Genomic DNA, 23,638 nt, shown 5'->3' with positions numbered 1-23,638 from the left:
ATGTCCGAAAGGAGTGCACAACACCTCACATTTGCGAATGCAGATGTTGCAAATCACAAACTCCCATCCCCTTTTTTTACTCACGTTAGCACTCATTTCTGGATGTAGAGCAGTCAGAAATGCCGTATTCTCTGTTCTTGCGACATTCCGACTGTTCGGCATGCCAGGATTTACTAATTACATTCGGACATATACAGGTTTGAGCACTGTGTGCTTGACCATATGGTGGTAAACCCTAGTTTACCAGGTAATTGAATCTGCTGTTTTTTTAACAAAACATTAAAGCAAGCTCCCCAGAAGAGTTCAGGAAATCATTCTCACTACACACAACTGCACATGCATGCAGTGTCAGGCATACCAACTCCACTCCTAAAATCATCAGTACAGCTCCACCTGTGTGTGGAACTTGGTACTTGAGGCAGTCTGGCTCCACACAAGGTACTGTCTGTAGTATGTAGTGTCACATACAGATGGCACTTCCACTTCACCAAGAATCTCATTCATTTCAAGTGGCTTTGCCACTGATTCAGCCTTGCACATTGGTGAGTCTTGTTTATGCTCAGTTCTGAATCATTTTGTCAAGGAGACCCTGAATTCAATTAATCTTTTGAAAATGTGTGTAGAGCTCTGCTAATCCTTATTAATATATGCTGAATGGTGGAGACTTTTCTAATTGACTTGAGAAGGGAATATATCCACTTCCTTTTGGAATGTAGCTTTTTGAAGTTAAACCCTTCACTGTTGCAGCAAAGACACCTCAACCTTTAAGAGGGAACTAGTACTGCAAGCAGTACAAGGTATGATTACATAGTACCTACAGCAGTAAGTCCCACATACAGCTAGAGCTGTATCACTACAGTATGATGTCTATAGTGGATAGTCAAAGACCATGTGCACATGTGGTAAGGTAGCATGCTAGTCATCCTATAATTTTATTGTTGATAGATTACACAGTTCACTATTTCAAACTTTAACATTATGTGGTGTCCATGTCTCCGTTGACCACTTAACCCACTGGCCCTAGAACTGTGACAGAATAACATGATCCCACTGGCATAGTTCACTTCTTTCAGGTGCTTGGGGCAGAAAAAAAATATCAGCATATTAATGGCATTCCCAGTTATTGGTCTGTCAGGAAATAATGTGAATAGGTAACCTTACCGCATAACTCTGTGGCTTCCTGACTGTTAACTGTGTAAATGCTTTCAGTGATTATATCAGCAAATCAAAGATGTGGTCCTCATTAGAAATGTTTCCTGCATGAAAAAGAGGCATATGTGGATGGCACACTACTAAAGATATAAATCAGTGTATCACTTTAAAACAGACCAACAAAAATTCCGGCTGAATGCAGTTTGAATTCAGTGTTATTCATTTCCTTTCAGATTACTAAAACTAAAAAATGTGACATGTTGTTATGTTTGCTAAGAGCAAGCTGTTGGCAAACTTTCCTGTTACACATAGATCCTGTGATCTGCTTGCCTTATCAGCTACCTTGACCAGCTTTTTCCAATAATATCTATTTGAAGCAATTCTAATCTGCTTATGCTGCAGATCCCCTGATGAAAATACACTGAAAGTCACGATGATTGCAGTGTCACTTAATGTTCAAGCAAGAGGCTAAACTGGGAAATTATGTGGAATCATAGCCTCATTCTTCAGAAGAACATCCCTTTATGCCTTTCACTGACCTATCCAAATGTATCAACTAAATCTTGCAGATTGCTAGAGTTATTCAAGTCTTTTGCATCAGTCCAGTTTAGAAAAGAACACCCCCTACAAGTCATAGACTGCAAAGCAGTGTCATTACTGGAGATATTCATAATATGTTGAAATGTTAAAATTGTGGCTAACATTCACAAAGTCAGAAGCATTGTCTTTTACCCATAATATGAATCTGTGTTCAGTTTAGAAAGTTGCTTTACAGTATGGAATTCTGAAAGTACTCCGATGTGAAGTAAGTTACTCCATGCCTAAGCCCAAGAGATGAGGTTTTGGCAGTCCCCATTCTGCATATATTGATGGGGACTGACGCCATATTTCTGATTCCTTTTCATCTTACCACACTGATATGATTTGTCATTGTAGATTGACTCCTCACAACATGTAAGAATAAATAACTGGAAACATTTATTAAACTAAAAGTATATTAATAATTTTCTGAAGCATCTTTGTTTTAAAACTGATCTCACTTCTAGTTGTGCTCCTTATGTTAAAGCTACAATGATTTAAAAAAGAGAAAGTTAGAGGGTGTTTCTGGATTTTTTAGTCACCATTTACTTAATCTTTCCCTATAAGTACAGCCACAAAAAAATCATAGAAAATGTAAGGCAGGAAACTACATACAACTGCAAAACATTATATGCAAGAAAAGAAACAAAAATAAACAACCAAAAAAAAAAAACTTTTTTAGAAGAGCAGCATCTTACCTAAATTGTGGCTTCATTGCTATGCCAGTACATGCATTCATTTTGAAGGTAGGATGTACCACCTGCAAGACTTTTGGCATCTTGTCTTCCTTGGAGGAAAGAAACACCCACTAATGATTTAGCATGGAAATGCAATAGCTTATGCATTAATTTAGATAGTATGGCATAATGGGTTCAGTCGCTAATGATGTAATTACAGAAGTACTTAGCTGCAAGGAGAGAGATAGACATCAGGAGACTGGGAGACTTGGAGACTTAGACAGCAAGCATGCGTAGTTTGGTGCAGTGTGAGTCATCCACTATGGGCTCAGAATTCACCAGTCCACCCTATGGGTGGAGTTCCTGCACTGCATGGCCTCTTTTATATCAGAGTTGGTATTGTAGACATGGAGCCTGGGAATGGGTCAAGCACATTAACTATGTTCAGGAATTCAAAAATTCCAAAAACGAAACATTTTCAGTTTGACTATACAGCAAACCATATAACATTTTGGACAGACTAGAAAAGGTGGGTCTATATTAGAACACCGAACAATTGAAATGTCGAGTGTTCTAATATCGACCCATTTTCAGCGAACGTTGAAAATATCGAAGAAACAGAAAACCAAATTTTTTCCTAAGGAAAGAATTTGGTTGTCCATTTCTGTTGCTTCGGTATTTTCAGTGCTCTGGTGGAAAGTTATGGGTCGGGTTCAGGTAAGTGTGCAATTGTGTGGACATGTGGGTTAGGGCAGGTTAGGTGAGTTAGGGTTAGGGCGCGGGTTAGGTAAGTGTGCGATTGTGTGGACATGAGGGTTAGGGCGGGGTAGGTGAGTTAGGGTTAGGGCATGAGTGAGGTGATTGTGCGATAGTGATGGACCTTAGGGTTAGGTTTTGGGTTAAGGTAAGTGGATAGTGGTGTAGGAATTTAGTGTAGTGTTAGGTGTAAGAGTTTAGGTGTATGTGTGTGAACTGCTGTTTGTTTTGTGTGCTTGTGTTGTGTGTATGTGTTTTGGAAGAGCAAATTTTTTCCCTAGGAAAAAATTTGCTGTTCTGAATGTTCGATGTTTTGTATTTTCGATTGCTAGGGTTTGATATTAGAACACTCGACATTTTGAATGTTTGGTGTTCTAATATAGACTCGAAAAGGCATACATTAATTTTGAACAAAGAGCAAACACTGTAACATTCAGAATCAGACCTGGATTTGAATCTAGTTTGACATTTTAAAAGGGGTACTGGTCTGATCATAGGAGCTTCCAGGTGCTAGGACAAAAAATATTTTAAATGTTGAACAAGCTAATACTGATTTTATTTAAGTGAGACCACAATTGAAGAATATAGTGTTAAAAATGAACAGATGCTACCAAGCTTACAAGGCTTCTATCATCAGGTCTAATATCTAAGGTTCAAGGGCAAACTATGAAGTAGGAAAATAAACCACCAGATAGCTAGAGATGGGATAGGATCAGATGCTCCAGGCCACACATGCACATGTTACTCTGTGCCGCATATCTCTTGTATTTAAAGGCGATACTGAGGCACTGTAATGATTTCAAGTTGTTTTTTGTACATAAACACACAAGGAGCTGTAACTGGAACATATATTTAAGCTAACTAAATGACGCATTGCTTCAAACACACTCAGATGTACATCTCCATTCATGCCTGCATTCACTCTGACTGACTTTACAAAATGGCACTGATCTTGCACGTTCTCAGCAACTTATATGCATGTACTATCTAGCTACAGTAGTTGATTAGGTACAATACACACAATGATCTCCATCCTCCCTCCTTGATTTCTTTGACTTGAAATAGGATAATGATATTTTTAACAAGCTAGATATCACAGCAACATATAACAACAAATTAATTCAAGTCCAAGTCACTGTATGTTTCAAAATGGGTTTGGAAATTCTACCCAATCTGGTCACATAAAAACTTTGACTGGGTTTAGCAACAGGGGCAGTCTCTGGGGATTCTTTTACAACTGAAACTTCAGGATTACATCAGGATTACTTGAAGAAAGTACACTGTCCTCTGGAATTTGAGCAAGTGTAGAGTTGCTCTGAGAAATAGAGTCTCTTGCACAGGCAACCTGCTATGTCACTGGTTTGGAGACTGGTAGTAAGTGTCTTAGATTCCTTCTGAAATCCATTCCTTCAGATTGCATGATGTAAGATCTGAGTTCTTCACAAAGATTTTTGTCAATACCCACTCGGTCATATCCTTTAGATGTTTGCATTCCCACAACTTCTCCTTGTCTTAATGGTCTAACAGGTTTGCTAGACTTATCATAGTGTGTAACTACAGCAGAGCTAGTAAGGGAGACTGCTAGAAAGGTGCTTGGTATGACATCTGACAGAGGAAGGATGACAAGGAGACATGTGGTGGAATGAAGAAGTACAGGAGAGTATACAGAGAAAGAGGTTGGCAAAGAAGAAGTGAGATTGTCAGAGAGATGAAGAAAGTAGACAGGAGTATAAGGAGATGAGGTGCATGGCAAAGAGAGAGGTGGCGAAGGCTAAGGATAAGGCATATGAAGAGTTGTATGAAAGGTTGGACATTAAGGAGGGAGAAAGGGACCTGTACCAATTGGCTAGATAGAGGGACCGAGCTAGGAAAGATGTGCAGCAGGTAAAGGTGATCAAGGATAATGAGGGAAACATACTCACAAGTGAGTAGAGTGTGTTGAACAGATGGAAAGAGTACTTTGAGGGGTTGATGAATGAAGAGAATGAGAGGGAGAGAAGGTTGGATGATGTGGGGATATTGAATCATGAAGTGCAATGGACTAGTAAGGAGGAAGTAAGGATAGCTATGAAGAGGATGAAGAATGGAAAGGCTGTTGGTCCAGATGACATACCTGTGGAAGCATGGAGGTGTTTAGGTGAAATGGCAGTGGAGTTTCTAACCAGATTGTTTAATGAAATCTTGTTAAGTGAGAGGATGCCTGAGGAATGGAGAAAAAGTGTTTTGGTACTGATTTGTAAGAAAAAGGGTGATGTGCAGAGCTGTAGTAACTACAGAGGGATTAAATTGATCAGTCACAGCATGAAGTTATGGGAAAGAGTAGTGGAAGCTAGGTTAAGAAGGGATGTAATGATTAGAGAGCAGCAGTATGGTTTCATGCTGGGAAAGAGCACTACAGATGCAATGTTTGCTCTGAGAGTGTTGATGGAGAAGTACAGAGAAGGTCAGAAGGAGATGCATTGTGTTTTTGTAGACTTAGAGAAAGCATATGACAGGGTGCCTAGAGAGGAGTTGTGGTATTGTATGAGGAAGTCGGGAGTGTCAGAAAAGTATGTAAGAGTGGTACAGGATATGTACAAGGGTAGTGTGACAGTGGTGAGATCTGCAGTGGGAGTGACAGATGCATTTAAGGTAGAGGTGGGATTACATCAAGGATCAGCTCTGAGCCCTTTCTTATTTGCAATGGTGATGGACAGGTTGACAGACGAGATCAGACAGAAGTCCCCATGGACTATGATGTTTGCAGATGACATTGTGATCTGTAGTGAGAGTAGGGAACAGGTGGAGGAGACCCTGGAGAGATGGAGATATGCTCTAGAGAAAAGAGGAATGAAGGTCAGCAGGACTAAGACAAAATATATGTTTGAATAAGAGGGAGGATAGAGGAATGGTGAGGATGCAAGGAGTAGAGGTGGCGAATGTGGATGAGTTTAAATACTTGGGATCAGTATATCAGAGTAATGGTGAGTGTGGAAGTGAGGTGAAGAAGCGAGCACAGGCAGGATGGAGTGGGTGGAGAAGAGTGTCAGGAGTGATTTGTGACAGACGAGTACCCATAAGAGTGAAAGGAAAGGTCTACAAGAGGGTAGTGAGACCAGCTACGTTATATGGGTTGAGATAGTGGCACTGACAAAAAGGCAGGAGTTAGAGCTGGATGTGGCAGAGTTAAAGATGTTAAGATTTGCACTGGGTGTGACAAGGGTGGACAGGATTAGGAATAAGTATATTAGAGGGTCAGTCCAGGTTGGAAGGTTTGGAGACAAAGCCAGAGAGTCAAGATTACATTGGTTTGGACATGTGCTGAGGAGGGATGCTCAGTAAATTGGGAAAAAGATGCTAAGGATGAAGCTACCAGGTAACAGGAAAAGAAGAAGGTCTAAGATAAGGTTTATGGATGTGGTGAGAGAGGACACGCAGGTGGCTGGTGTGGCAGAGCAAGATGCAGAGGACAGGAAGAAATGGAAGCAGATGATCTGTTATGGCGACCCCTAATGGGAACAGCCGAAAGATGATGATCATAGTACAACTTTTGTGATTGACATTTTTTCAAAAGTTGAGCCTTTACATTTGGTACTAATAATTGTTTACAGATCAGTAAAGTTGTTCTAATCTGTCTGGGCATTAATCTCTGAGCAGGTGAACCCAGCAAGTTATGTCAAGGAATGTTTCTGAGATTGAGTACATTAAGAAAAAAATCAGTACCATGTCTCTTGGATCTTTCCAATAAATGTTTCGCACTTTGTACTGCACGGTCAGCTAATCCATTGGACTGTGGATATTCAGGACTACTAGTATCATGGACAAAGTCCCAAGACTCAGCAAATTTCTTGAACTGCTGACTTGTAAACTGTGCACTCTTGTCAAAAATTACTTTGCGCGGCCTACCATGGACATAAAAATGTCTCTTAGGTTCATAGGTTCATAGGTTGGTACAAGTCTATCGGCCCTAGGGCCTATACAAGCCTAGCCATAACAATTCCCTGGATATTTCTTCCCACAATATTTACTTCCCTGGACCCCTGTCTAGCAGGGTGATTGACATGACAAGGTTTAGATCCCTGGAGTGTGAGGCTCTGAGGGATTGGGATTTCTTTAAGTGGAGCATGTCCAACAGCTCAGGGTTTGACATGGCCTTGTATGTTAAGCAGAGATTGCCTCTGAGTAGACAATATGCCACAGAGTATAGCTGAAGTTTTTTAGATGGTCAGCATATGGCATCTTCTTTAGGCCTGTGATTCTTTTAGTGAGGTATTTCTGCGGCCTTTCCAGCTGTTGCAGAAGTCTTGTGAGGTACATACCAAATGGGGCATTACACTCTGTAATGGGTCTAATGAGGGATGAGTACAGTGGGACAATGACCTCCTTTTTTCTCGATGAAAAGCCCGTAGTGATGAGGTGTGTCACATAGAAGGATTTTCTTACTGTTGTGGTGATGTGGTTATTGAAGGTGAGACCACTGTCCACATGTGTCCCTAAGTCTCTCATCACACATTTGGTGTTTAGTTTACTGCCACCTATATGGTAATTCATGGGTACATGTTTTTTTCCCAAAGGGGATAACTACACATTTCTTGGTATTAAACTTGAGTCCATGGCTCTGGCACCAAACATCTGTTTCTGTAAGGCCCTTTTGTAGAATATCCACATCATTTGGGATTCAGTAATGGCTCCCAGTTTGCAGTCATCTGCAAACTTTGTTAGCCAGATTCCCTTAGTGTTGGCCTGTACTTCAGAGAAGTAGATGCCAAACAAGAGCTGTCCCAGGACTGAACCCTGAGGTACTCCACTTGTCACTTGTCTGGTGCTGGATTTGGAGTTGGCTACTGTTACAGTCTGGGTTCTGTCAGTAAGCCAGTTGGCAACCCATCGAGTGACGTAAGGATTTATGCCCAGCTTAGCAAGTTTATCTATGATTCCAGAGTGGGGGATGGTGTTGAAGGCCTTGGAGAGGTTGAGATAGGCTATGTGGACTGCCTTACCCTTGTCCACAGCTCTGGAGACTGATTTGAAGAAGTCAATCACATTCAGGAGCCCTTCACGAACCCAAACTGGGTGTGGTCCAGTGTTTGAAGGTTGCCAATGTTTTTGTTTATAATTTCCATGATAATACATTCCATGCCCTTGCAGATCAGGCTCGTCAGACTGATGGGACGGTAGTTCCCAGGATCCAAGGTGGTTCCCCCCTTGTGGAGTGGGATAACTGTAGCTGTGTTTGGAAGGTCAATTTCAAACCAATTTGTATAAGAATCTACTAACACTAAGTGATGCTGACCATTCCATTTGAAAATATCATTAGCAATTGTTGACCAGGGTAATTCAGGAATCTTATTTAGCTGGAGTGGTTCTTTTTGTTGGTGCGAATTAGAGCTGTTGCAAAGTGAACAAGCTAGAGTTTCCTTCTCTATACCTTTTGACATAGAATGTAAAAATACTATGCCTTTTGCCCTTCAGTATCTGGGTGACCATGATGCAAAATTTTGATATATTCCTGTTGTAATGCTTTAGGAATTACCACTTTAAGACATTTCAGGATGATGCCATCTTCCATCATCAGCTTATCTCTGTAAGGAAAAATTTCTGTATGTCAAGTGTTAGACTGTTTGTCATGCTGGCCATCCTTGACTGATAACTTGTTTCAGCTTCTGGAGAATTGGGTCTGAGGTTGTATAATTTCTACGTGATGAGGAAACAATTTTGACTTCCATGACTTCAAAATCTCCTTTCTCATTGTCATGCTGTTCTGTTGTTTGTCTGCATGCTCTCGACAAAGCATCAGCAAAGTAGAGATATTTGCCTTTTGTACAGACAATACTGAAATTGTACTTTTGTAATTTTAACATAATATGTTGCAGGCATGTTGGGAATGCATGTGCTATCTTTTTTAGAATTGTTATCAGAGGTTAGTGGTCAGTCTCTATTTGGATAGGTTTGCCATAAATATAATCATTCAACTTCAAACATGCGAACACTACTGCCAAAAATCTCTTTTTCAATTTGTGCATACTTCATTTCAATTTGGGTTAAAGTTCTGGATGCATAGGCTACAGGTGTGGTTTCTTGAAGACATGCTGCACCAAGACCATACTTTGAAGACTATGCTTACACTTATCAAGGTTGTCAGAACTTGTCTGAGATTTGGGATGCATGGCTAGGCTTAAATAGGCCTGTGTGGTCGTTAGTCTAGTAAACACCTATGAACCTATGAAGCATCACATGAAAGAGTTGCAGGTTTGTGAACATCATAATATCTCAATGTGGGTGGACTGGCAATTTTCTGTTTCAGAATATCAAATGCTCTTTGGTGTTGTGCCACCCAGGACTAGTTTACATTTTGGTGTGTCACCTCATATAAGGGTGCTAAAAGCTCACTCAGGTGTTGGATGAACTTTCCTAAATAGTTGACCGTACCAAGAAAATGTAAAGATATGACATTTTCCAGAAATGGCATATCAGGAATTTAGGCAGATCTAGTTGTAAGCCAGAACTGGTAAACAAATGACCGGCATAAGTAACTGCTTTCAGTCTGAACTTACATTTCTGAGGAGTCAGTTTAAGATTTACTTCACGAGCATGGTCTAGAATTTTCTTGAGGTTTCTATCATGTTGGACTTCACCATTGCTCCCTGCAATAATGTCATCTACTATGATAGCACATGGATAGAAAAAATTGTCCCATCACATATTGAAATACTTCTCTGGCAGAATTTATTATAAATGACATTCTCAAAAATATGTATCTAAGAAATGGTGCACTGAAAATAGTTAACAATGAGGATGTGTGATCCAGTGAAATTTTCCAAAAGGAACTTTTTGCATCTAAGATAGAAAAAAGCAATGGCATTAGGCATGAGAGCGGCTACGTCTTCTACTGTACGCATTGTATGATGAGGACATTTATGTGCTTTGTTTAAGCCTCTCAGATCAATACATATTCAAATATCATCTGAGCTTTACTTATGAGCTGACAATGGAGGATATCCATTTATATGGTTCTTTTACCCATGGTGGTGGTGCTGCGGTAGCGTTGTCACCTCACAGTAAGACGGTGTCCGGTTCGATTCTCAGCTAGAGCGTCTTCTGCGTGGAGACATGCATGAATGGGCGTACCTTTGTTGAAGGTTGTGCATCAGGGCTGGTAACTCGGCACGTAAAAATCAACTACCAATCATTAGTGGACTGGAGTTCCGCTGTGGCAACCCCTAACCGGGAAAAGCCGAAAGACACAACAACAACTGGAGCAATTACACCTAAATTCACAATCGTGTCTAGTGCTGCTTTTACTTTGTTCTACCTTGCTACCAGAATCTTCCTTGTTGGTCTGACAACTTGGCTTACTTCATGGTTTAAGTTCATGGAATATGTGACTGGAAGTTTGCCAAGGTCATCTGTGAAAATATCAGCATATTCACTAAAAATGTTCTGTGTAAAACTATTGTGGTTGTTCAGACTTACATGGTGGACCTCTTATTAAATGAAATTAGTCCCATTCTCAAACTGCCTTTGAGGCCTAGCAATGACTGCATGTGTATTTTGACCATCTAAAACTATACGTCATAACTGTTCCCAGCAGAATGGCATGTGAGAACTACTGAGCCATAAGTTTGAATCCCTTCACCACCATAAGCAACTAGTTTTGCACACTTTGCTGAATCAAGGTTCTCACCAGCTCTTACTTTATCAAATATTTTTGCTGACATAACATTGCACTTGGATCTAATGTTAACTTGAGCTCTACAGATTGCCTATGAGTCTGAACAGTAGAAGATATTCCACTATTTGCTACTAACTGATAATCTACTGTGTTAACTGTTTCATCATTCACAGAGACACCATCAATATAGAAAGTGTGTTGACAGCTCTCTATCTGATCTACTTGCTTCTTCAGATGCTCTCTTTTAATAAAAGTATGTGCCACTTTAGGCTTGCAAAGCCTTTTGAAATTATCCCACTTTTTACATTTTAAAAACTACAAGAAAAATCTAGACAAGCTAGATTTTCCACTGTGTGATTCCTTAAAACCTCTTATATTAAAGGTAACACAGGATGTATGCAAGTGACCCCTTAACGACATCGGGTGTTTTAGCTATATGGCAGTTCTGAATGCTCGAGACTTTTTTCCTTTTTAAGGGGTCGTTTGCATATATCTCATGCTCACTCTAATACAAGACGTTTTAAGGAATAACAGTGTAAAATCTAGTCTGGCTACATTTTTCTTGTAGTTTTTACTAACTGATTTTTCCTTGTGAACTTGCTATTCATTGTTTTAGTTTGTTAGTTGGGCTATTTTGCAGACACCCTAGTGGTTATGGACATCAGTTCATCAGTTGGGTACAACAACCCTGTGTTTCCAAACATTAACCAAGGAGTTTATTTATAGTCTGTTGATGAGTCTGTAAGAAGGCTGAGTTTCCAAACATTAACCAAGGAATTTATTTATATTCTGTTGATGAGTCTGTAAGAAGGCTGAAATATACTTATCTTTAGTTAGTGGGTTTTGACAGACTTAAAAGGAAATGAAATTACAGGCATTAAGAACTCATATATAGCTGAACCATCAGCTGTACTTAAGGGGTCATTTGCATATATCTCATGTTACCTCTAAAAAAGTGGTTTTAAAGAATCACACAGTGGAAAATCTAATTTTTTTTTACTGATTGTTTTTTTTCTGTATGAATTTGTTACTCATTGTTTTTACTTTGTGTTTTACATTTGTGACATTGTTGACCAAAAACTAAGCACTTTTCTCATTTAGTTTCATGACTGCCACCACAATTAAGACAGTTAACAATGAGGTTTGCTGCCACACCCTTCAGTTTATATTTCTTTTTCCACCCAACCTCATGTTGCACACTATCAGGATTTGCACTAGCAGACACTGCATGCACGTTTTTCTCATTCGTAAGCATAGTCTTATGCTTTTCTTCTAGCTCATATATTTGACAAATCTCAGTGCCTTTGCTCAGTGTTAAATCACTGCCTCAAAGCAAAACCTTTCTCACTGCATCATTATTAACACCACACACAAGCCTGTCTTTTATCAACTCAGCTCTCACATCACCAAATCTGCACGTTTTTGCTTTATTTATTGTCTGTAATATATGCTGTTATAGTTTCACCAGGCTTTTGATTTCTTGTCTAAAATGTGTACATTTTCATTGTAATAATTGTTTGAGGGTTACACATTTCTCCAAATTTACATTTTAAGCACTCAGGGTCTTCCCACGTTTTTAGCCTGTATCACAATATGACAGTTCAACCCCACCCCTGCATACATTCAGGTGCATACACAAATGAACATTCCCTCTCAATGGCTTCCAGTCCAGCTAAATTAAGAAGTATGAATGCTTTTGTATGGGTGTCTTTATCAGAAAATGCAGCCTGTATGAAAATATCATATTCTTGCTCAAGCACCCATCAGTTCTCAACAATATTATTATTAAATACCAGCGATTCAGGTCTGTGAAATCCCTCTGCCATAACAACAAAATTAATTTAAATATATAAGCATAGACCGGGTACTTATAATTATACTCAAATGCACAACAACCTCTCTGAAAAGGCTTCACTTTAACACTGCAAACACACTGAAGACTCTGGATAATTGAGATACTTCAAAAAGTTTCAGTTAATGCGGTCATTTTCATCTTTTCATACACTTTCAGACTTTTGAAATTATTTTGAACATTTTTGTATTTATTTCAAATACTTTTATCAGTATGTTGCAATTTCGGACATTTTGTTTACCTTGGTAATTACGTTGAATGTTTTGAATGCTTCACTATACATTCAGCGACTGAAAAATCATTTAAACAAGTTTAAGAACCTTTGAATAACTGCTGACGTTTGCAAGTTGATTCCTGTAAATTCTTCCACTTCTAACTTTGTGCCTCATGGTTTGCGAGTTGCTCCATGTCACATGTCTCTTGTATTTAAATGAGACACTGAGACACTGTGATGAGTTCAAGTTGTTTATTTTATATAAACACATCAGTAGCTGTAACTGGAATTTATATTTAAGCTAACTGACTGACATTACTTCAAACACACTCACATGTGCATCTCCATTCATGCCTGTATTCACTCTGACTGACTGTACAAAATGGCATTGATCTTCCATGTACTCAGCAACCTATATGTATGTGCTGTCTAGCTACAGTGGCTGACTATGCACAATACACACAATGATCTACAATTTGCATAACATTGATGCATAAAGAGTAAATCAGTACATATTGCTTTTGCATGCATATTCACATTTTGTCAGTTTTGTGAGAGGGTTCTCATACTTGCGAAATAAATGCCTCACAACAGTCCCTATTTTTCTTGAAGCAGAGGGGGGAGGTGTCTATGTAAGTGGGTCTGATATGTGAAAATGTCTAACATTATTAGCTATATATGTTGCTTAAGAAATGGGAAAATTATACAAGATTAAATGAGAATAGCCATATTGTACATATTTCACTTTGTTTCACTTTCTTAAAATGTTAATACTAAAAGATAAAAAAAATGTCTTGCATGTAACTGGCATTAACATTTTATCATGTTTGGTTGAGCTCCACAGTATGAATGACACACACAATAAACCATGCTAATGACATTTCTATGTAGTGTAATTCATTTGTTCATGCTCTCTTATTCATGCTACCCAGTTCATTGTCATGACAGAGCCAAGCCAATTCCAGTATCCCAGCACTAACTGGGAACAAGGCACAGGAAATAATCACTTTTAAAACAGCTTCACAGTGTCAGGTGACCAGGCACTTGCACTGCTGTATTCATCTGTGCAATCCAAGGAATCTGTTGCATTCTATTAACCATAAGTACAATTTTATACTGCATTTTGCACTTTTAAACTGTATTGTGCTATATTGCTGATTTTTTAAAACTGTCCCTGCTGTTTTTTTTGAACTTTTCATCTGCTGTAGCATAGACTAGAGTTAGACCTGCTGAATCTGGTTCTGCATTTTAAATTGAGCACTAAACCAGGCTATCTTTTATTGGGGAGAGCCCCCAGCACCCTTGTGGCAGGAGAGTGCAGTTAGGACTTATCTGATTGAAGGTTACTGGCAGGGATCAGGTTGAGCTTCTTCATTGGTTAAATTGCTTAATTCAGTTTGCTCACTGATTTAACATAGCTCCACAGAGTCAGGTGACCAGACACTGCTCTGATGCATTCATCTGTTAACATAAGTACAATTTTATACTGTATTTTGCACTTTAAAACTGTTTTTTGTTATACTGCTTATTTGTTTAAACTGTTCTTGCTGATTTGTTGTACTTTTTGTCTGCTGCTGCACAGACTAGATTTAGACCTGCTGAATCTGGTTCTATTTGTTACAATTGAGCACTAAACCAGGCTATCTTTTGTTGGAGAGACCCCTCTCCTGCAGCCTTGTGGCAAGAGTGTGCAGTTAGTACTCATCTGATTAAAGGCTGCTGGCAGGGCTCAGTTTTGACCTTTTTTATTGGTTAAATTATTTAATTCAGTTTGCTCACTGTTTTATCAAAGCTCCATAGTGTCTGGTAACCAGCAACTGCTCCACTGTATTTATCTGTGCAATCCAAGGAATCTGTTGCATTCTGCTAACCATAAGTACAATATGATACTTTATTTTGCACTTTTAAACTGTATTTTTGCTATATTGTTGACTGTTCTTGCTGACTTGTAGCACTTTTGGTCTGCTGTAGCATAGACTAGATTCAGACCTGCTGAATCTGGTTCTGTTTGTTAAACTGAGCACTAAACTAGGCCATCTTTTATTTGAAAGCCTCCCCCCAGAACCCTTGTGGAAAGATAGTATAGCAAAGAGTCATCTGATTGAAGGTTTCTGGCATGCTGAGGTTGAGCTTCTTTGTTGATTAAATTGTTTCATTTACTTTGCTCACTGATATAGCACAGCTCCACAGAGTCAGGTGACCAGCCACTGCTCTAATGCATTCATCTGTGCAATCCAAGGAATCTGTTGCTTTCTGTTAACCATAAGTGCAATTTTATACTGTATTTTGCACTTTTAAACTGTATTTTTATTATATTGCTGATTTTTTAAAACTGTTCTTGCTGATTTGGTGCACTTTTTGTCTGCTGTAGCAATTGTTAAATTGAGCACTAAACTGGGCTATATTTTATGGGAGAGGTACCCCCTGCACCTTTGTTGCAGGAAAGTGCAGTTAGGACTCATCTGATTGAAGGTTGATGGCAGGGCTCAGTTTGAGCTTCTTTGTTAGTTAAATTGTTTAATTCAGTTTGTTCACTGATTTAACACAGCTCCACAGTGTCAGATGATCACCCACTACCCTGATGTGTTCTTCTGTGCAAGTTAAAGAATCTTTTACATTATGTTAACCATAAGTACAATTTTATACTGCATTTTGCACTTTTAAACTGTTTTTTGTTATACTGCTGATTTTTTAAACTGTTTTTGCTGATTTATTGTACTTTTTGTCTGCTGTAGCATAGACTAGATTCAGACCTGCTGAATCTGGTTCTGTTTGTTAAATTGAGCACTAAATCAGGCTATCTTTTATTGGAGAGGGCCACCCTTCACCCTTGTGGCAGGAGTGCGCAGTTAGGACTCATCTGACTGAAGGTTGCTGGCAGGGCTCAGTTTGAGCTTCTTTATTGGTTAAATTGTTTAATTCAGTTTGCTCTCTGATTTAATATAGCTCCACAGAGTCAGGTGACCAGGCACTACACTGCTGTATTTATCTGTGCAACCCAAAGAATCTGTTGCATTCTGTTAATCATAAGTACAATTTTATACTATATTTTGCACTTTTCAACTGCATTTTTGCAATATTACTGATTTTTTAAAACTGTTCTTGTTGATTTGTTGCAGTTTTTGTCTGCTGTAACATAGATTAGATCCAGACCTGCTGGGACTGATTCTGTTTGTTAAATTAATCACTAAACCAGCCTAACTTTTGTTAGAGGACACACTGCACCCTTGTGGCAGGAGAGTGCAGTTCGGACTGATCTGTTTGAATGTTGCTGGCAGGGCTCAGTTTTGGGCTTTTTTATTGCTTAAATTGTTTAGCTGTGTGTGCTAGCTTTTGTTACATAAGCCCCACATTTGTACTTAGCATAGTTCTACAGAGTTAAGTGACCAGCCACTGTTCTTCTGTGTTCATCTTTTTACGTGTAGTGTACCATCATGTACTACCAAGCAGTGGGGATAACCATTAGTGGTTATAGACCAAAACATTTCAGTAGATAAGTTTTCCCATAGTAGTTGACTATGATCCTGCTGAGAAGTCCTTAAATTGTGCTTAGCTGCTCAGAGAGCACCTCAACTGTGCTTTTGCCCCTTAAGTAGTCCCAAAATCACCAAATCTACAATACTCTCATACGATTTAGAGAACCACCACTAGTATAAACTATTTATAGAGCACCCCATTAGTATAGACCCCACGTAGATCACCCAGTTATAACACACCCCTTCATTTTCTTTCCTCACTGAGAAAAAAGGATTTAACCTAGCATTATGGATGGTCAGTTTCCCTCCATTTCTCCTAACAGCCTGATTGACAGGGTCTATATTAGATCTTCGAACTCTTAGGTTGTCAAATGCCCAAACGTTGACACCTAAACGTCAAAGTCTAATAAATGCGACAGGCCAATTATGCAAATTTTTTCTGTGGGAAAAAATTCACTAGGCCATCATTGGGGATTTGTCCTTTTTCCCAATATAAAGCAATCCTGGAGTTGATATATTTAGTTAGGGGGTGTGGGGGTGAAGCTCCCCATTTGATTAGGGTTTTATAGTTTGTTTGTTTTTTGTTGGCCACGCAAATGTTTTCCCTGGGAAAAAATTTGCATAATTGACCTGTCACATTTATTAGACTTCAAAATTTAGGTGTCAACATTTTGGCGTTCGACAACCTAATCATTCGAATATCTAATATAGACCCTGATTGACATAGGTATCCTGAGGCAGTGTAGCAATTGTCTCATGTACAGTGACAACCCTCTACTCCTAAATCACCCAAGTACAATTTGTGACAGATGCATTTACACTAAGAATCTGGAATCCTTGCTTTCTTGCGCACAGAACAGTAACACTGAACAGGTTGTCAGATCACATACTATGCCTCCTTCACAAGCCATGCACTCAACACATAAACCATCATATGTGAAGGTACTCAACAGAAACCTAAAATCTAAACATCAGAGACCTTCAAAAACACAAACATGCTACACCTAATATAGCACAGCAATCAATACACATAAAAAACATAAGCCTTAGTGTCTCACCAAATAAGCCCTTAAAGGAAAGCCCATCTAAACCAAATTTTTTAGTTGTAGGTGACTCCATTGTGAGACACACACATGTCCCACTCACCAGCCTGGACAAGCAACAAGCAACATTCTGCCCTCACCTAGGATGAAACCACAATATAAATAAAGAATGATTGATTTCAACAATTGGCTTAGTTTTTAGTGTCATTCTATCGGGATCCAGTTCCTATTGACCTTGGATGACATGGTTGATAGATCAAGCTGTTTTAACAGAGATGGTCTTCACCTGTCACCTCTCAGCTTTGGGTTACTGGCTAAGGTACTTGCCGTTTTTAGGCAAGGTCTCAAGAACAAAATTTCCAATGTGAAAATATCACTCACAAATAAATTAAAGGTTATACTGCTAAAAACTAGGAGTTTAAATCAGAAACTGCACTGTTTGGAAGCATTCCTCTACCTGGAGGATGTTGAGATCTGTGCAGTCACAGAAACATGGTTCAGGGCTGCAGAGAGTACCCTGGCCTTGCAAGGCTACAATGCCTTCAACACTTTCAGACCACAAAATGAACACGTGAGAGCCAAAGGAGGAGGAGTATCTATCTTCATCAGAAATAATTCACCTCTAGACTGGTTAGACAGGAAAACCACCATGGAGTTACTCCAAGTTCAACTAACTTTGGGCAAGACCCCCCTTTAAGTCATCATTAGCTATAGGCCCTCTTCAGTGAACCATGATACCCATGCTGCTTATTTGGACCTACTTGAATCAATGAAATTACTACAAAACACTTTAGTCATGGACAATTTTAACTATTCCTCCATTGGGATAGTTATACCAGTACCAACATGCTGGCACAGAGGTTCCTGGACTTTGTTGACACTAATGTCCTGGTACAAATAGTATGCAACTCCACAAGGGGCTCAAATATTCTTGACCGGGTCCTCGTCAACATGGGTTGCTATTGCACCACCACAAGTATAGAACCCTCACTGGTTAAATCTGATCACAAATCAGTCACATTTGAAGTAGCTATAACATCTGAACCCCTTTTAGGTAAAATCAAGTGAAAAAAATTTCACCAAAACTAATTATACCCTCCTAAGAGATGGCATAAATAATTTCCAAGCTCCTTTTCCCACAGGTGGCCTTGACAGCTATACTAAGGTATACACAAATGCCTTGTACAATCACTTATACAAAAGTATTGACACTGCTGTATCTGATAGGATCAAAACAAGATCCTCAAGAAAAAACAAATCTCCCTGGTGGGCATCTAACATTAATAAGTTATACAAAAAGAGGAAAAAGTTGTCTAACAATAGAAATGAGAGGTCCCAGCACTGGAAGAATACCCTCCACTGCTTGAACAAAAAAGACAACTTGTAAAATCCTCTAAGGGCAACTTCAAAAGAAATTTAGCAAACATAGCTAAGGATAACCATAAGGCATTCTTCGGCTATATCCATAACCTAAAAGGAAGGACCCTGACGTGTGCTGAACTAGCTGTGGATGGTATCACACACACTGATCCTGTGAAAATAGCTAACCTATTAGCTGACAGGTTTGGCAAAAGTTTCATCCTCCCTGTCCCCTTCAAACATTACACAAGGCATTCCCTCTACATCTCCCCCACTTTGCATCTCCAAAGAGCAACTCATTAATGCTCTTTTCAAGACTAAAAATGCAGCCTCTATGGGACCAGATGGTACCACAGGTTGCATTTTACATGGTCTAAAACATGAGTTAGCAACTCGGTTAGGTGCTCTCTTCAACCACAGCCTGAGTACTGGTTTTGTCCCTGCTGAATGGAAAACCGCAACCATCATTCCCCTTCTTAAAGGGGGTACAGCAACAGACTCTGGGAACTACAGACCCATAAGCTTAACCAGTCTTATCTGTAAGGCCATGGAACAAATCATCATGGACCTTATAAATAAGGATATAGGTGATCTCCAAACCCTTGATCTGAAACAGTTTGGTTTTGTCAAATGCAGGTCATGCCTATTAAACCTGGCAGAATTCTTTGAAAACATCAGCAGATCCATAGATGAAGGCAAATCTGTGCGTACAGCCTACCTTGACTTAGCCAAGGCCTTCAACACAATTCCACATTCAGGCATCATTGATAAACTCTTCCAGTTGAATATCAACCCTTATATTGCCAGGTGGGTTGCTAACTGGCTCACTGACAGATCACACATAGTCAAAGGTGGGGACTTTACCTCAACCAGTAGACCTGTCACCAGTGGGATTCCACAGGCGTCAGTGCTGGGCCCCCAATTGTTTGGAATATGCTTCTCAAAAGTTCAGGCTAAAACAGAGGGGCTGTGGCTGACTAAGTTTGCTGATGACTGCAAATTAGGTGCAATCACTGAATCCCCAAACAATGTCAATATACTTCAAGAGGGACTTAAATAAACCAATGATTGATGCCAAAGCCATGGATTCAAACTCAGTACTAAAAATGCATTATCATCCTCTTGAATAAAAACAATATCCCTGCAGACTATCATATAAATAATACCCTAAGTAACAACTCAGTAGTGAGAGACTTAGGAAGGCAAGTTGACTGTAGCCTAAACTTTGACCACCATGTGTCTACTGTGGTAAGGAATGCATTCTATGTTGCACACCTCATTAGCAAAGGCATTGCCTCAAGAGAGAAAGATGTCATAACTCCACTGTACTTGCAGGGCAATAATTGAGTACAATGCCTCCTTTGGTATGTACATTACCAGGCACCTGCAGCAACTTGAGAGACCTCAGAGATTTCTTAACTATGAAAATTCAGGGTCTCCAGCACATTATGCATTGACAGACTGAAGTCACTGTTAATGCACTCAGTAGCATACACACTACCTAGAGGAGACTTGTGCATGGCCTACAGAGCAATCTCAGATCCAAACCTAATGGAAATGCTGCACATTTGAAAGTCAAATGGCACACGGGTTACTTGCTCCAGGGACCTTAACCCGGCCTGCAACATAAATAGGACCTGCTGGAGAGACAGATATGTCTCGGAGGTTGCCACTCCTCTGGAATAAGCTATCAATTCACATCAAACAGAGTGCCCTATGACTGTGTTTAAGCATAGCCTAGATGACTGGAAAGGATACCATAAATTCCTGACAGGGATTTTACCCATGACCCTCCTAGATATGGGCAGTTGTTACTAACTAAGATCTTCAGTTTTGGCAGATCCTTTATATTGGGTTTCTCTAGTATTATATTGGGTGCACACAGCTAGGCTTATAAAGACCTACAGATCAATAACCCATTAACCACCTATGAACCTATTGAATATGTACATCATTTGCAGAAAGGTGTGAGTTTATGTGAATAATGAATGGCTGTGAAAATGTAACATAGACCAACAAATTATCATTACCACAATGTATACATGAATGCTACATTGGTGGTCTATGCATTCAGTAAAGGAGGACTTCCCATATGCATTTTTATATATATATATATAATAATATGGTCGCCCCCCCACACCCCCCCCAACTATATATAACTATATATAACAACTCCACGGTCGCACAACAGTGTGGAGGGGGGCAAATCTCAGGTTTTTGCCTTGAATACTTTTTGTCGACCAAATGAGCTGTCGACCAAATGAGTGTCAGTCATATGAGTTGTCGACCAAATGACCTAGACCCATATATATATATATATATATATGTATATATATATATATATATATATATATATATATATATATGGATATATGTCAAAATAACAGATTACCATAATGTCGAGTTGCAAAATGGTGAGACGGCAATGATAATAGTTTATATTCACGAATGTCCACCATCCAGATTGTCATAAATATTCTCACAGTAAGTAAACAATCGGCCAACAAAACTTAAAAAAACAAACTGAAACAAATAAACCCCCCCCCAAGAGGGGGGCTTCACACCCCATATACCAACTCTGAGATCACACTACAGTGGATAAAATGGCAAAGTTCACCACATTCACCAACTGACTCCTTTCGTGGCAAAAACGTACTATGATCTGGACGGTCGTAAATGTAAATTTTCATCGTTTCTGTATCACCATTTTGCAACTCGACGTTATAGTAATTCATAATTTTTACATATATCCGTACATACATACACACACACACACACACATATATATATATATAGATAGATAGAGAGATGACCCAACATGGCATCAGCATTGTCAACACATGCCACACACAATACCATCATGTCAGTGAGACAGCATGGAAACTGTCATCCAAAACACATGGACAAGGGCATGTTCTTCTAATGTACATGCATGATATGGCAATACACAAATCATATACATATCACTGTGGTAGCGCTGGACTATGGGCAACACATTGTGAGTTTCTGTCACTGCACACATGTTTGCAGTGGAAGTTTTGCTGCAGTAGTTGCATGTTAACTGCCAAAATTCATGGACAGCTGAATGTTGAAGGAAAGTGTAATGTTTTAGTGTGTGACATGCACTCACTAAAACAGGAAAGTCTAATGTTTTAATTTGTGTCATGCACACATTGAAACATAATGCTAAATGTCACACAATATCTGTATTGTATGTTTGGACCTGTAAGACATAAACATGGCATCAAAATGTTATGCATGCACAAGTATACATATACAGTCCAGTCACTGAATTGGCAAGCAGTGTGATGACAGCATCACACAAGTGGATCACACAAACAATACTTACAGAGCTGAGGGACCTCCCTGATGGGGATTAACATCACAAATCATCTCTCACGCTATCTCTTTCTGAATGTCTTATGTGTAGCAGATGACATTTCCCCATCATGACCCTTACCTGTGTGTTAAACACATTTGTCACTACTGCCCAGATCCACTCCCAATAATCATTTTGCTGTATTTCCTGGCATTATCCCCTCTGAGGTGCAGCAGGGATGATGGCACATGCAGGTCCAGCTTCCTCATCGTCATCCCTGCCTCTGTCTTGGTCACTGTCATTGGAGGCAGTGGCCTGGCATGAACTCATTGGTGAAGTCTGATGGGTGGTCATCCACAGGTCCCATGCTCTATCAAGATGAATCACAACACAGGACAGAAATTACAAATGCATATCTGATAGTACCTGTTAGCATAACATACCCATTGTGACACAATGAACAGGCAGAAAACAGACATCATGAAATCTTTTTTTTTACCAAAAATCTTTATTTGATTTTATGTTACCAATTAGTACTTTCACAAAAGACAGAATGCAGAGATAGTGTGTGAGTAGAGTTATATCGAACATACATAAAACTATAATACACTTGTTTACAACTGTGTCATTCAGCTATTTCAGTCATGTATTTAGTAACCTGTATATTTCATATATAATTTACACATGGTAGAAAATGGAGTTAAATTGATAATCCACTATAACATACTCTGTGCAAGGGGAAAGACAATATTAATGGTTTCAGGGAAGATATAATGATAAGATATAAACTTGACAATATGAACCAAATATATTTTCCTAAACTTCCAGTAGATTTGCTCTTTTTTATTATTCTACATAACCACCATATATGCCATCAAGTGTTTGGCAACCATTTGTTTAAAATCTCCCCATGTAATTGCAAGTCTATCCATCCATTTGGAAGCAATATAAAGCTTCATGAGAATGAAGAGTGTAATATGGATTCAAATTTGAGATCTTGATATATCCATGGGGGGTATGACTTAATGTAAACTCCTATATCAACATTGTTTTTTCAGTTGTGTATCACATCATTGAAAGTGTAAAATATCGAATTACGAAACATCAAACTGAATACCTCGAACCATAAAACATTAAAACGGAAAAAAAAAACAAGATGTGGAACGTAGATCAAAAACAAATTGCTCCATTCAGGGGGAAGACCCCCTGCACCCCCACACCCCCTGCCACTTACATATACCACTTCTAAGATCACACCTCAGTGCGGAAATGGAAGATTTCTGTTTCCAACACTGTAGCATGATGTCGGAGTTGGTATATTTAAGTAGCGGGGTGTGTGGGGTGCACTCTTAATGTGTCATGTCCCCGTTGGAAACTGCCATTCACATCATTTCAATGTTTTCCTGGTTCGATGTATTCAGTTTGATGTTACGTGATTCAAAATTTTACTCTTTTGATGATGTGATATAAACCCTGTTTTTTCATATCCCATCTTTTGGAGCTGAATCCTTAGGGAATTCCATAAGTTATATACACAAACATGTGGATTAAGTCTGCTTT

This window comes from Protopterus annectens, chromosome 6.part0 (assembly GCF_019279795.1).
Source record: "Protopterus annectens isolate FY-2018-M chromosome 6.part0, PAN1.0, whole genome shotgun sequence".
NCBI lineage: Eukaryota > Metazoa > Chordata > Ceratodontiformes > Protopteridae > Protopterus > Protopterus annectens.
The sequence above is the reverse complement of the archived record's forward strand: the minus strand, read 5'-3'. Positions refer to the sequence as shown.